This window comes from Schistocerca serialis, chromosome 5, assembly GCF_023864345.2.
Source record: "Schistocerca serialis cubense isolate TAMUIC-IGC-003099 chromosome 5, iqSchSeri2.2, whole genome shotgun sequence".
NCBI lineage: Eukaryota > Metazoa > Arthropoda > Insecta > Orthoptera > Acrididae > Schistocerca > Schistocerca serialis.
Genome location: NC_064642.1, coordinates 164,156,956 through 164,170,702, shown reverse-complemented (window position 1 = coordinate 164,170,702; position 13,747 = coordinate 164,156,956). Strand labels below are relative to the sequence as shown.

Sequence of the window (13,747 nt, the reverse complement as noted above, 5' to 3'; positions counted from 1 at the left end):
GGAAACAAAAGGAAAGTTCGTAGTAGGTATTAAAGTCCATGGAGAAGAAATAAAATTTTGAGGTTCGAGAATGACATTGTAGTTCTGTCAGAGACAGCAAAGGACTTGGAAGAGCAGTTGAACGGAATAGACAGTGTCTTGAAAGGAGGATATAAGATGAACACCAACAAAAGCAAAACGAGGATAATGGAATGTAGTCGAATTAAGTCGAGTGATGCTGAGGGAATTAGATTAGGAGATCAGACGCTTAAAGTAGTAAAGGAGTTTTGCTATTTGGGGAGCAAAATAACTGATGATGGTCGAAGTAGAGAGGATATAAAATGTAGACTGGGAATGGCAAGGAAAGCGTTTCTGAAGAAGAGAAATTTGTTAACATCGAGTATAAATTTAAGTGTCAGGAAGTCGTTTCTGAAAGTATTTGTATGGAGTGTAGCCATGTATGGAAAGTGAAACATGGACGATAAATAGTTTGGACAAGAAGAGAATAGAAGCTTTCGAAATGTGTTGCTACAGAAGATTAGATGGGTAGATCACATAACTAATGAGGAGGTTTTGAATAGAATTGGAGAGAAGAGGAGTTTGTGGCACAACTTGACAAGAAGAAGGGACCGGTTGGTAGTACATGTTCTGAGGCATCAAGGGATCACAAATTTAGCATTGGAGGGCAGCATGGATGGTAAAAATCGTAGAGGCAGACCAAGAGATGAATACACAAAGCAGATTCAGAAAGATGTAGGTTGCAGTAGGTACTGGGAGATGAAGGGGCTTGCACAGGATAGAGTAGCATGGAGAGCTGCATCAAACCAGTCTCAGGACTGAAGACCACAACAACATCAACCAACAGACGCTAGACACGAGAGACTTTTCACGACACATCACCTGCAGTGCTTCTCCTGGACTCTTGCGCATATCGGTAGGACCCTACACCACAGGAAAACCGTGGCCTCGTTGGATGAGTAAAGATTTCAAATGATTATAGCTGATGGTAGGGCTAGGGTGTGGCGCGAACCTCGCGAAGACATGGACCAGGTCGCCAACCAGGCATTATGCAACCTCGAGGTGGCTCCATAATGATGTGCAGCATGGCAAGGACTGGGTCCTCTGGTCCAACTGAATCAGTCATAGACTGGAAATGATTATGTTCGGCTGCTTAGAGCCTTTGATGGCATTCATGGAAATGATGTCCCACAATAACTATGGAGTTTTTATGGATGACAGGGTGCAATGTCACTGGGTCACAATTGTTCGTAATTGGTTTGAGGATGACTCTGCACAATTAGAGCGAATTATTTGGCCATCACAGTCGCCCGACATGAATCTCATCAACATTTATGGGACATACTGGAGAGGTCAGTTCGTGCACTAAGTCTTGCACCCTCAACACTCTCGCAGTTATGAACAGCTGTAGAGGCAGCATGGCTTAATATTTCTGCATGTGACTTCCAGGGACTTATTGAGGCCACGCCACGTCGAGCTGCTGCAGTACACTGGGCAAAAGCAGGTCCGATAGGATATTAGGATGATTAGCAATCCTATACAACCGCTCACTTGACGAAAGGTCTGTCCCTAAAGACTGGAAAGTAGCACAGGTCACACCAATATTCAAGAAAGGAAATAGGGGTAAACCATTGAATTACAGACCCGTATCACTGACCTCAATTTGTAGTCGGATTTTGGAGCATATACTGTACTTGAACATTATGAATCGCCTTGAAGAAAATGACTTATTGATACATAACCGACACGGATTCAGAAGATATCGTTCTTGTGCAACACAGCTTGCTCTTTATTCCCATGAAGTAATGAGTCCTGTCCAGAAGAGATGTCAGATCGATTCCATACTCCTAGATTTCCAGAAGCCTTTTCGTACAATTCCTCCTCAAATTGCGTGCATATGGAGAATCGTCTCAGTTCTGTGACAGAATTTGTGATTTCCTCTCAGAGAGGTCACAGTTCGTAGTGATGGACGGTAAATCACCGAGTAGAACAGAAGTGATATCTGGCGTTCCGCAAGGTAGTGTCATAGGCCCTCTGCTGTTCCTAGTTTACGTAAATGATGTAGGTGATAATCTGAGCAGCCTCCTTAGATTGTTTGCAGATGACGCTGTAATTTACCGTCTAGTGAAATCATCAGACAATCAATTCCAATTACAAAATGATCTAGAGAGAATTTCTGTACGGTGCGAAAAGTGGCAATTAGAACTAAACAAAGAAAAGTGCGAGGTCATCCACATAGGTACTAAAAGAAATCCGATAAATTTTGGGTATACGATAAGTCACCCAAATCTAAGGGCTGTCAATTCGACTAAATACCTAGGAATTACAATTACGAGCAACTTAAATTGGGAAGACCACGTAGATAATATTGTGGGGAAGGCGAATCAAAGACTGCGCAATATTGGCAGAACACTTGGGGGATGCGACAGACCCACTAAAGGGACCGCCGACATTACACATGTCCGTCCTCTGCTGGAATATTGCTGCGTGGTGTGGGATCCTTACCAGTTAGGATTGACGGAGGACATCCAAAAAGTGCAAAAACGGCTGCTCGTTTCGTGTTATCGCGCAATAGGGTGGCATCCACTGAAGACAGTTTTCTTTGCGGCGAGATCTACATTCATGCTCATAAGTTAAGGATAATTACAGCACGTGGCACTACACAAAACTGGCGCTAATAGCATAGGCACATAAGGAACACACACGACACAGATCTCTAAGTCCACGGTATTGGTGATAAGTTGAGAGAACCGTCCCGAAACACGTGTGCTACAAAACACCACTGTTTCCTACGCATCTACCCCGACGTCAATATGGCATATGATCACCATACACACGTACACAGGCCGCAGAACGGATTGGCATACTCTGGATCAGGTGGTTGAGCAGCTGCCAGGGTATAGCTTCCCATTCTTGCATCAGTGCCTATCGGAGCTTCTGAAGTGTCCCAGAGAGAATATCTGTATGGTGCGAAAAGTGGCAATTGGCAAGCGATACGTCAACCGAGATCATCCCAGACGAACTTGATGGGGTTTAGGTCTGGCGAACAGGCGGGCCACTCCCTTCGTTTGCTATCTTCTGTTTCAAGATACTCCTCCACGATGGCAGCTCGGTGGGGCAGTGCGTTATCATCCATCAGGAGGAAGACGGGACCCACTGCACTCCTTAAAAGACGGACATATTGGCGCAAAATGACGTCCCGATATACCCGACCTATTACAGTTCCTCTGTCAAAGATAAGCAGGGGTGTACGTGCTCCAATCATAATCCCACCCCACACCATCAAACCACTTCCATACAGGTACCTTTCAAAGACATTAATGGGTTGGTATCTGGTTCCTGGTTCACGCCAGATGAAAACCCGTCGAGAATCACTGTTCAGCCTATACCTGGACTCCTCCGCGAACATAACCAGAGTCCACTGTTCCAATGATCATGTACTGTGTTCTTGACACCAGGTTTTACGGCTCTCCTATGATTAGGGGTCATTGGAATGCACCTTGCAGGTTTCGGGCGAATAAACCATGTCTGTTCAGTCGTCTGTAGACTGTGTGTCTGGAGAGAACTGTTCCAGTGGCTGCGGTACGGTCCCGAGCAAGGCTACCTGTAGTACTCCGTGGCAGTCTGCGGGCACTGATGGTGAGATATCGGTCTTCTTGTGGTGTTGTCCACTGTGGACGTCCCATACTGTAGCACCTGGACACGTTTCCTGTCTTTTGGAATCGTTACCATAATCTTGAGATCACACTTTGTGGCACACGGAGGGACCATGCTACGATCTGCTGTGTTTGATTAGACTCCAGTCGCCCTAGTATTCTACCCCTCATAACGTCATCAATATGTGTTCTTTGAGCCATTTTCAACTCCCAGTCACCACAAGCACGTCTGAAAACGTCTGCACACTTACTCGCTGCACCGTACTCAGACATGCACCAACACACCGCTGCGTATGTGGACTGCTGCCAGCGCCACCGTGCGACGACCGCAGGTCAGATGCACCGACTGGTCATACCTCGAGGTGATTTAAACCCGCAAACAGCCCAACAGAGCGTTGTTTCACCATGTATCAGCGTTATCTTTAATTTATGAGCATGAGTATATTTACGAAATTTCAATCACCAATTTTCTCTTCCGAAAGAGAAAATATTTTGTCGACATTCACCTACGTAGGGAGAAATGATCATCATTGTAAATAAGAGAAATCAGAGCTCGAACGGGAAGATTTAGGTGTTCCTTTTTCCCACGCGCCATTCGAGGGCGGAATGGTAGTGAAGTAGTGTACTCGTACAGTGTGCTCGTACAGTTAAACACGCCACAGTAACGAAAGCTTCATTTGCCTTCAGTAGTTCTTTCTACTGCTTGTATCAACGTTCTTTATCTGTTCTAATTACGAGATGGCAAAAATTCGTCCATCCCATTGAGAGTCTCTCGTCCAGGGATAAAATTTATCGTACCACCTGCTGCACATAGCAGGCTCCTTGTTACACCCATCAGCTATGTCATTAGTATAGCGTGTGCGAGGCGTCGTGTTGCATATGTGTTGTAGGGTTTCCATTAGAGAGAACATGACCCTAAAGTGAAGGATGCCATGCCGCATAGAGCTTCTGCAACAGCTACTGGAAAGATTCGACAACCGTCTGGAGACGAGGTCATAGCACTCTACACACATAAAATTGGTACACAGTAACGCGAACGTTAGCAAAGAGTGAACAGCTCTCTGGGAGGCCTTCAACAAGCGACAGGTCGTTACAGACATTCTGTGGACTCCAATCACCTCAGCTCGCCGTTTAGCTGCAGAGAAAATTGCGTAGCTCGTTACCCACTGCCTACGTGACGCGATTCGTCGCAGCTGCAGCACCGCAGTCCAGATTGCAAACCTGATCCGTGTTCGCTGAGAAAAAACATCGATCTACTCGACAGTCAGCTTTTGTTCTCCGTAGAGGGATGTTTGCCTTTGACATCTACCTAATGTTTATTTCTGGCAAGTTAACGAGCCCCCATCAGTTTACATCAGCATGAACCCAGTTCTACAACTCCAGACGACACACATACCGTTGTTGAAGTCGTTTCTTTTCTGTGTAGACGTGCAAGTCCACGGTTTCCTGTAACATTTGACATTATTTTACGAGTAATATTGAATTACAAGAAAAACTTTACGTTGTGCTTTTTTCATTTCTTTCACTGGCTACTCGGTTAACTACACTTGAATGAAACACTCTCACTGTATGAAACGTCCCCTTAGAAAAAATTATGAATGACTGTGCTAGTAAACTTCTACGTCATTTGATACAAAGACAGCTGAGTAAAACTGAACGTACTCAGACACACAATATTTTTAGCGCAACGCAATCTGACTTTCAATCATCCCTACAAAAGAATGGTCCTGATTAACGGTAACCTATACTTTTCATGAATCACTTACGTCACAGAAATCTTCGTTACTCGAACTACTGCAATACAGCGAGCGCCACTACTACTAGCTAAATAAAACATTCTAACTACTGAAGGCACTAACTAAGGATAGGCATGGTTAGAAAATGAAAGATTTTGATGTAGAACAAACAATGTATTTACCTTAATAATGTTCAAAAGTCATGACTTCCATCTTTACAAATTTCCTTTTTCTAGCGACACACGTCCAGATCGTCCGCTTATAGTAACATCTCCAAACTCCGGCATCTCTCTCCCCACATCCACCACTGCTGGCGGCTCACCTCCAACTGCCCATCGCTACGCGCTGTTCACATCCAACTGCCCAACACTACAATAGCGAATATTCCAACAATGCCAACCAGTCACAGACTGCACACAGCGCAGTTAGCGATTTTCATACACAGTACTACGTGGTGTTACCAACATAGAAACCTAAACAGCATACCTACAACTGGTTAGAATTCCAATATGGTTGACAGCAGTGTTCTCACCATAAGACGATTTCAAGCGTTAGTATTGTTACAACTCTCTCCCTCTCTCTTTCACACACACACACACACACACACACACACACAGGCCATACACGCGCGCGCGCGCGTCCGCTGGTAGATATGCGTTAAACTCCCATTGATGCCATCTGACTGACATTTCTTCGGAAATCGTGGGTTGTGATGTAATTGCTATGAAGACAGCCAGGCCACACAATTACGGCACGTGTTTCTGTTCAAAATGTATTTTACAAAATTTTAAACTCAGCTGAAAGTCAATTTTATGCTACATTCGACTCGTCACAATAAAAACGGCTGTTCGTCACTGTGTGTTGATTCTTCCGGAGCGCAAATCATGTTTATAATATGTTAACTGAAACGGTTTGACGTAAGGACAATTGGCACAAAAACACGAAAACTCACTATAAAATTTCGAGAATAAATATTTAATGGATTATTGACGTTATGTTTATCAGTTGGTAGCTTGTGATTTGGGGATACCTGTCTGGAGTCGGACTTCGTCAAGACAAGGTATTTTAAAATTGATGATGTACTCTAATTTTTGTTTCAATTTCAGTAATTAAAACTTCATCTGTTATATGAAACTATGTGTCTGAATCGATGTATTTTGACGTCGCACTTCGACTGAAAATTAATCGCTTCTAAAGGCCTACGTAAAAAGTGTCAAATGTAAGTTGAGCGGTGCTCTTTTGGTGACATTAGTTGATGGCGGCTATTGCTCCCTAAATACGGGGTGGCTGTAATTACAATTTGGCTGCTTGAGATGACTTCCACGAAAAACGATTGGTCGTGCACAATGAAACTTAGTGTAATCATTTGTAAGGACTTATGGAAGAGAAGTAACGAATAAACCATTGACAGAAGCACATTTTAGGTTCCACTTGAGATAGCATTCGTCAGTTGCGCACCATGTTTTTTCCAGGCTATAAACGTAGCTCAACGCAACGACCACCTGCTCTCACGACAGCCTGGAACCGCAGTAGACATTTCTTTACTGTGTCCCGAAACGTCGTGTTGGGGTCTTTGACACCTCCCTCGCTATGCTCATCTTCAACCTGCATCATGTTTCGTTGTCCTGTTGATTAACTCTGTCCTTCCGGTAACCCCACAGCCAGAAATCACCCTGTTTGCTATCGGAAGAACCTAGATCACACAATGACAATTGATAGACTAAATACCAGAAAAATGAGTTGTATTAAACTTGACGATTAATTTCAAGCAGTTTTATTTTAAGGTTCTGTCATGTAATATCAGAACCAAATACTGATATGTAAAATTTAAGATATGATGGACAAAGAGCTTACCGCCTGAAGTAATCAATTATACCGATCTTGGATTGAAACTTCCTGGCAGATTAAAACTGTGTGCCCGACCGAGACTCGAACTCGGGACCTTTGCCTTTCGCGGGCAAGTGCTCTACCAACTGAGCTACCGAAGCACGACTCACGCCCGGTACTCACAGCTTTACTTCTGCCAGTACCTCGTCTCCTACCTTCCAAACTTTACAGAAGCTCTCCTGCGAAACTTGCAGAACTAGCACTCCTGAAAGAAAGGATATTGCGGAGACATGGTTTAGCCACAGCCTGGGGGATGTTTCCAGAATGAGATTTTCACTCTGCAGCGGAGTGTGCGCTGATATGAAACTTCCTGGCAGATTAAAACTGTGTGCCCGTCCGAGACTCGAACTCGGGACCTTTGCCTTTCGCGGGCAAGTGCTCTACCAACTGAGCTACCGAAGCACGACTCACGCCCGGTACTCACAGCTTTACTTCTGCCAGTACCTCGTCTCCTACCTTCCAAACTTTACAGAAGCTCTCCTGCGAAACTTGCAGAACTAGCACTCCTGAAAGAAAGGATATTGCGGAGACATGGCTTAGCCACAGCCTGGGGGATGTTTCCAGAATGAGATTTTCACTCTGCAGCGGAGTGTGCGCTGATATGAAACTTCCTGGCAGATTAAAACTGTATGCCCGACCGAGACTCGAACTCGGGACCTTTGCCTTTCGCGGGCAAGTGCTCTACCAACTGAGCTACCGAAGCACGACTCACGCCCAGTACTCACAGCTTTACTTCTGCCAGTACCTCCCCCAGGCTGTGGCTAAGCCATGTCTCCGCAATATCCTTTCTTTCAGGAGTGCTAGTTCTGCAAGTTTCGCAGGAGAGCTTCTGTGAAGTTTGGAAGGTAGGAGACGAGGTACTGGTAGAAGTAAAGCTGTGAGGAGGGGGCGTGAGTCGTGGTTGGGTAGCTCAGTTGGTAGAGCACTTGCCCGCGAAAGGCAACGGTCCCGAGTTCGAGTCTCGGTCGGGCAAACAGTTTTAATCTGCCAGGAAGTTTCATGTAGTTATATTGTTTGTAAATTGCTGTCTATCGGCTATATATGTATGTTATGTTCTGGACACGAGTAAATAAATAAAAAAGCGCTAGAGGAGGATGTCCCGTTACAAGCACAAGCCACAAATTCTGCATCCAGTGCTCGAACTGTGTCACGGGAATTCACTTTCTCCTAGTCAACAGTTCAAAAGATTTTGCTGCTCTTTTTCCGCTGATATCCCTAGAAAAGAGCCGGAATAGCCGGCCGCGGCGTGAGGCGTGTGCGGGACGCTTGCGCACCACGGCCCTGCCTATCACTCGGCTTTGCTCAGTCAAAATGGTTCAAATGGCTCTGAGCACTATTGGACTTAACATCTGAGGTCATCAGTCCCCTAGAACTTAGAACTACTTAAACCTAACTAACCTAAGGACATCACACACATCCATGCCCGAGGAAGGATTCGAACCCGCGACCGTAGCGGTCGAGCGGTTCCAGCTGAAGCGCCTAGAACCGCACATCCACACCGGCCGGATTTGCTCAGTCCTCCTCGGTAGCACCCTTAACAGCGCGGCATTTTTTTTAGCATTACGGTGTGGCATTTTGGGGTCGGCACAAAACTCTGATTTAGGTAGAATCATCGTGTCCGCACTGTTTAACCTTCGCTATTTGTTTTTGGTACGAAGGACAAAAAAAAAAAAAATTGTTCAAATGTGTGTGAAATCTTATGGGACTTAACTGCTGAGGTCATCAGTCCCTAAGCTTACACACTACTTAACCTAAATTATCCTAAGGACAAACACACACACACCCATGCCGGAGGGAGGACTCGAACCTCCGCCGGGACCAGCCGCACAGTCCATGACTGCAGCGCCTAGACCGCTCGGCTAATCCCGCGCGGCGGTACGAAGGACGTTCACATGTCCAGTGCCTGCTTACACAAAAAGAGGCTGTCTAGCGATCTATCGTCACAGTCCTTTAAAATGAATGGGAGTGACAGAAGAGAGAAATGAGAAGTCTCAATTCGCATAAACGATATGTACTGTTTGTTTGCTATAAAACGACATTACACTACCACGCAGAGAAAATGTGAACTTTTAGATGACAATGACAGAGCAAAAAATTACAGCCATCGACATACGAGATACGTTGCTCTGTACATCAAGAAGAACTTTGTGCTAAATTTGCAGGCATGGAGCACTTGAAGAAATTGGTGCTACGAATAGTTAAATATCTGAAGGCGCAGCCATTATTCCCTTTTCACTTGCACCGGTTTTCAACGTCAATCAATGAAGAGTATGGAGACATTACGTATTCCCGCAAAGTGCGTTGGTCAAGACAAGCGCCATGCCTGGAATTATTTTTCGAGTTAAATCTCTCTATTGTTGAATTTATATAGGAAAAAGGAATGCAGAAACGAAAATGAGAACATCCAGAATGGATTGCAGACTTCGCGTTTTAAGTGGACTTGACTGCGCGCTGCCCACAGTAAGACATTGCAAGGTAACCTCTTTCTGATTTGATGGGGGCGCATTTCAAAAGAAAATCGCCGTTGTAGAAGGGACACATTCTGACAAAGACAATCCACTTCCATAAGCTCACTGCCGTTAACGAAAGCCCGAGGTTTGAAGAATTCATCGTGGGCTTGTAAGAATTACAACGATGGTTTTATAAAGATTTTGAGGACACTGTCAGTTTTACATCTGTTTTCGAACTGTTTTCGAGACCGTTTGCCGTTTCAGCTGAAAGCGCCCCTGTGCATGTGCAGAAGTAAATGACGGACCAACAAGGTTCAAATGGCTCTGAGCACTATGGGACTTAACTTCTGAGGCCATCAGTCCCATAGAACTTAGAACTATTTAAACCTAGCTAACCTAAGGACATCACACACATCCATGCCCGAGGCAGGATTCGAACCCCTCGGCTGTAGCGGTCGCGCGGTTCCAGACCGTAGCGCCTAGAACCGCTCGGCCACCCGGCCGACCTGACCTGCAAGGTAATTCCATTTTTAATTACAAATCGTTTTACATAAAAATTGTCCAGGGCGCGTACATTCGTTTTCGCGGGTAGCTTTTCCAAGTCTCTGTAATGAGCTTACAAAAGTGCCACAGTATTTATGTGACAGGCCTTTTTCCGAGTATGAAACTTAACAAGTCACAATTACGTTGTAACTTGAGTGCGAAATTCTGTGAAATTTTCTGCGTCTGTCCGTGTGCCGTGTCCCGACAGTCTGAGCCAGATAAAAATTATATTATGTCTTCAGCGCGCCAAAAGTAATTAATTAATTCTGAAAACTTGTTTTGGTTGTGATCTGTGTTGTTGGGAAATGGGAAATACAAAACCAAGTCGCATGCAGTGCGACCGTAATGCCGTTTAAATGCGGCGCGTTCGCTGTTCTCCTTCCTTCCCCCTCCTCGCGCTCAGGCTGCGCGGTGGGGGAAATGTGAAGCGAGGATGAGCACTTTAGCACTCGGGCCCGGGCATGGCCCGAGGGACAAAGTGTTGGCCACCCCTGTCCTAGAAGATTCAGAATGTGTGCCAAATGAAACATCAAGATAGGCTACAAAGCCGTGACTTTGCCCTTCGTTTCTTGCCGCGCATGGAAATGGATGACATTGGATGGGGAATATTCTTTGGACGACTGTGCAAATTTTACTCTGTGAAGCGCTGCGAATGCACAGAACTGTCTGATACGGGCTCTTATCCGTCACATGTTGTATAGGAACATTCACTGCACTCAGTTCAAATGGTTCAAATGGCTCTGAGCACTATGGGACTTAACTTCTAAGGTCATCAGTCGCTTAGAACTACTTAAACCTTACTAACCTAAGGACATCACACACATCCAAGCCCGAGGCAGGATTTGAACCTGCGTCCGTAGCGGTCGCGCGGTTCCAGACAGTAGCGCCTAGAACCGCTCAGCCACTCCGGCAGGCTTGCACTCAGTTAACGTGACAGTGTGACGTGCTTTCACAAGCTACTTCATTCTGTGTCCGTTTTTCTTCCTCAGGGGCTTTTAGGTGTAGGTTGACATCTGCACTCTATAAGGATCTCCTTATGCAACATGCGACTCCCGATTTGCAAGAACGCAACTGAGTCCACACCAGTGTTTTCTTGGAATACGGAGCGACACGACGTGTCGCTTGACGGGTGGAAGATTTACTTCGAGATATCTTTTGCAGCCACCGCATCATCTCTAAGCAATTTCAAGATGTGGGATCATCCAGATGCCTCAACCTACGTCCATGTGACTTTTGGTTGTGGGGATACCTGATAGATCGTGTGTATCAGGGATGTACTCGGACTCTTCTTGATCTGAAGGAATGCGACGACACAACGTTCTGATAACACCGATTATGCTGCGAGCAACTGTCGACCATGCCGTGTTAGGGATGCAGCATATTGCTGAGCCGGCAGGTGATATTGACAAAGTTTTGTAACTTGTAACCATGTCCTAATAAACGTGCGAGGACTGCCGGTAGCATCTGTTTAATCATTGTTTCCCTTTTTCTGCATCCACACCACATTCTGACTGCTTGCGGTGCCCTACTTTCACCTGGTGGCAGAAAGCGGAACTATTATATTTTTTAGCACACCTCGCAAGCGCTCCGATTAATGAACATACTTAGGAAGTTTCAGCGTCCTGTGATGTATACAGCCCACACTGCAGCACTCGGGAAACCTTCAATTTAATTATAGCCATCTGGCATACGAAGTGGTATTGCAGGCTTATAGGACTTGTAGAGAGACCGTAGTAGATAAAGTTTTGATACGGAACCAGTGTCCGGAAATGTACCGTTTGAAACTCAGATCACTTTCAAAAAACCCACTTCATGGCCCTCACGAAAACCGAGATGGTTCCTGTTGTAATTATGACATCACATACCATTTTCACTCGACTACTTCAACGACTGCGAGAGAATTACGCTCGCAACTGGAAGGGTTAGCTGTGGTGTTCCATGGACCAGCCGCACTCTTGATTTCGAAGCGGATGTCCTTCGCCTCCTAGAAGAGAACCCGACGACGAGTGCTAGAAACACTACCCACGCCATGTCATCCTTCAGCACACAGGTCACAGCCCATTGGCTCCACTGCGTGCGTGCCTGTAAAGCGGGAAATTTTAAAGTGACCTGACCTTCAAGCTTATTTTACATTCAAACGGTAAAATCCAGATATGGTCCCTTATCGAAACTTCATCTACTATGTACCCTTTACGATCCTTAGAAGCCTGTAATACGAACTGTGAGGCACCCTGTGTAAGCGGAGTAGAGACGATGGGGGAACTATTCTAGCGACGACAAGGGCTGCAAAATGGAGAATTAACTGACATAGGGATCTTTGGCACAGGATAGATTTTTATGGCCCCTGCGAATGAGCATCTCGTCAGCTGTTCGCATGCTACTGTCGTGAGCATCTAAGGAAAGTGCTGAATTCATGAGTGGACAACGCGACAAGGTATTGGACGATCACGCCTCATCACAGAACATGGATGTCAGAGGCATGCTCGCTCTTTGAAGCGAGATAGGCCACGATCTGCACCTGATCTGACCACAGAGGTGAGTGATGGAACTGACACGTGGTGTCAGCGTACATTATTCAACATGAAGCTTTGCAGCAGATGGTTCTGGCGTGTCCCCATTATGACCCAATTACATCGTCAGTTGTGGAAACAGTGGGCACGTGATGGTCGAGATTGGACGAGCGATCGCCTGGTTGGATGAAACACACAGCAAGGTGATCGGCCTACATTTAAAGTAGTGTAAACGACCGTGTAATCAAGTGGTGACCTAGTCTTGATATGTTAAACTGAAAGAACTTAAGTGTATTATTAAAAGTGTGGGATTCTGAGGTAAAGGAATGAAATTAAATTTTCCTCCAGTTCATGATCAATACAACAGTATGCATGCACGCGTCCTGCACTTTACCCGAACGTGAGGAAAACTGAATCAAGAAAATTCAGTAAACACCACTCTCTACCATTAAATATATTTGCCACAAGTATATATGCGTAGCCCAGTTGCAAACGTGGGTAAGTCGATGTTAAAAGATTTTGGGAAAAATCGGACAAACGTACCATCGCTCCGACAGAAGTGCTACACACGTTACTATTTACTAAATAAAAACGAAGAAAAACATAGCGACTTAATGATGAACGTCTCTGCAGTTCCACTTTAACCGGGAAATTATTATCTTTATACCAAAATTTATGTTTACCCAGGGTCCAGTTAGCCGCTTCAAATTAAAAAAAAAAAACGGCTCTGAGCACTATGGGATTTAACAGCTGAGGTCATCAGTCCCCTAGAACTTAAAACTACTTAAACCTAATTAACCTAACGACATCACACACGTCCATGCCCGAGGCAGGATTCGAACCTGCGACCGTAGCGGTCGCGCGGTTCCAGACTGAAGCGCCTAGAACCGCTCTGCCACTCCGGCCGTCAGTTAGCAGCTTGTGCAACCGCATCGACGGCCATGCTCGAAATGCAATCGGTTACAAAA

General features: G+C 45.4%; 1 protein-coding gene and 1 non-coding gene across 2 annotated transcripts in view; one reads left to right on the top strand and one right to left on the bottom strand.

Annotated features, from left to right (window-relative positions):
- LOC126481820 (myc-associated zinc finger protein-like) overlaps positions 1-13,747 on the top strand; it is a 240,210-nt gene that overhangs the window by 85,420 nt on the left and 141,043 nt on the right. The gene's annotated exons all lie outside the window — the stretch shown is intronic.
- Positions 7,906-7,980, bottom strand: Trnas-cga (transfer RNA serine (anticodon CGA)). The gene has a single exon. It is a non-coding gene; the product is annotated as a tRNA-Ser (tRNA).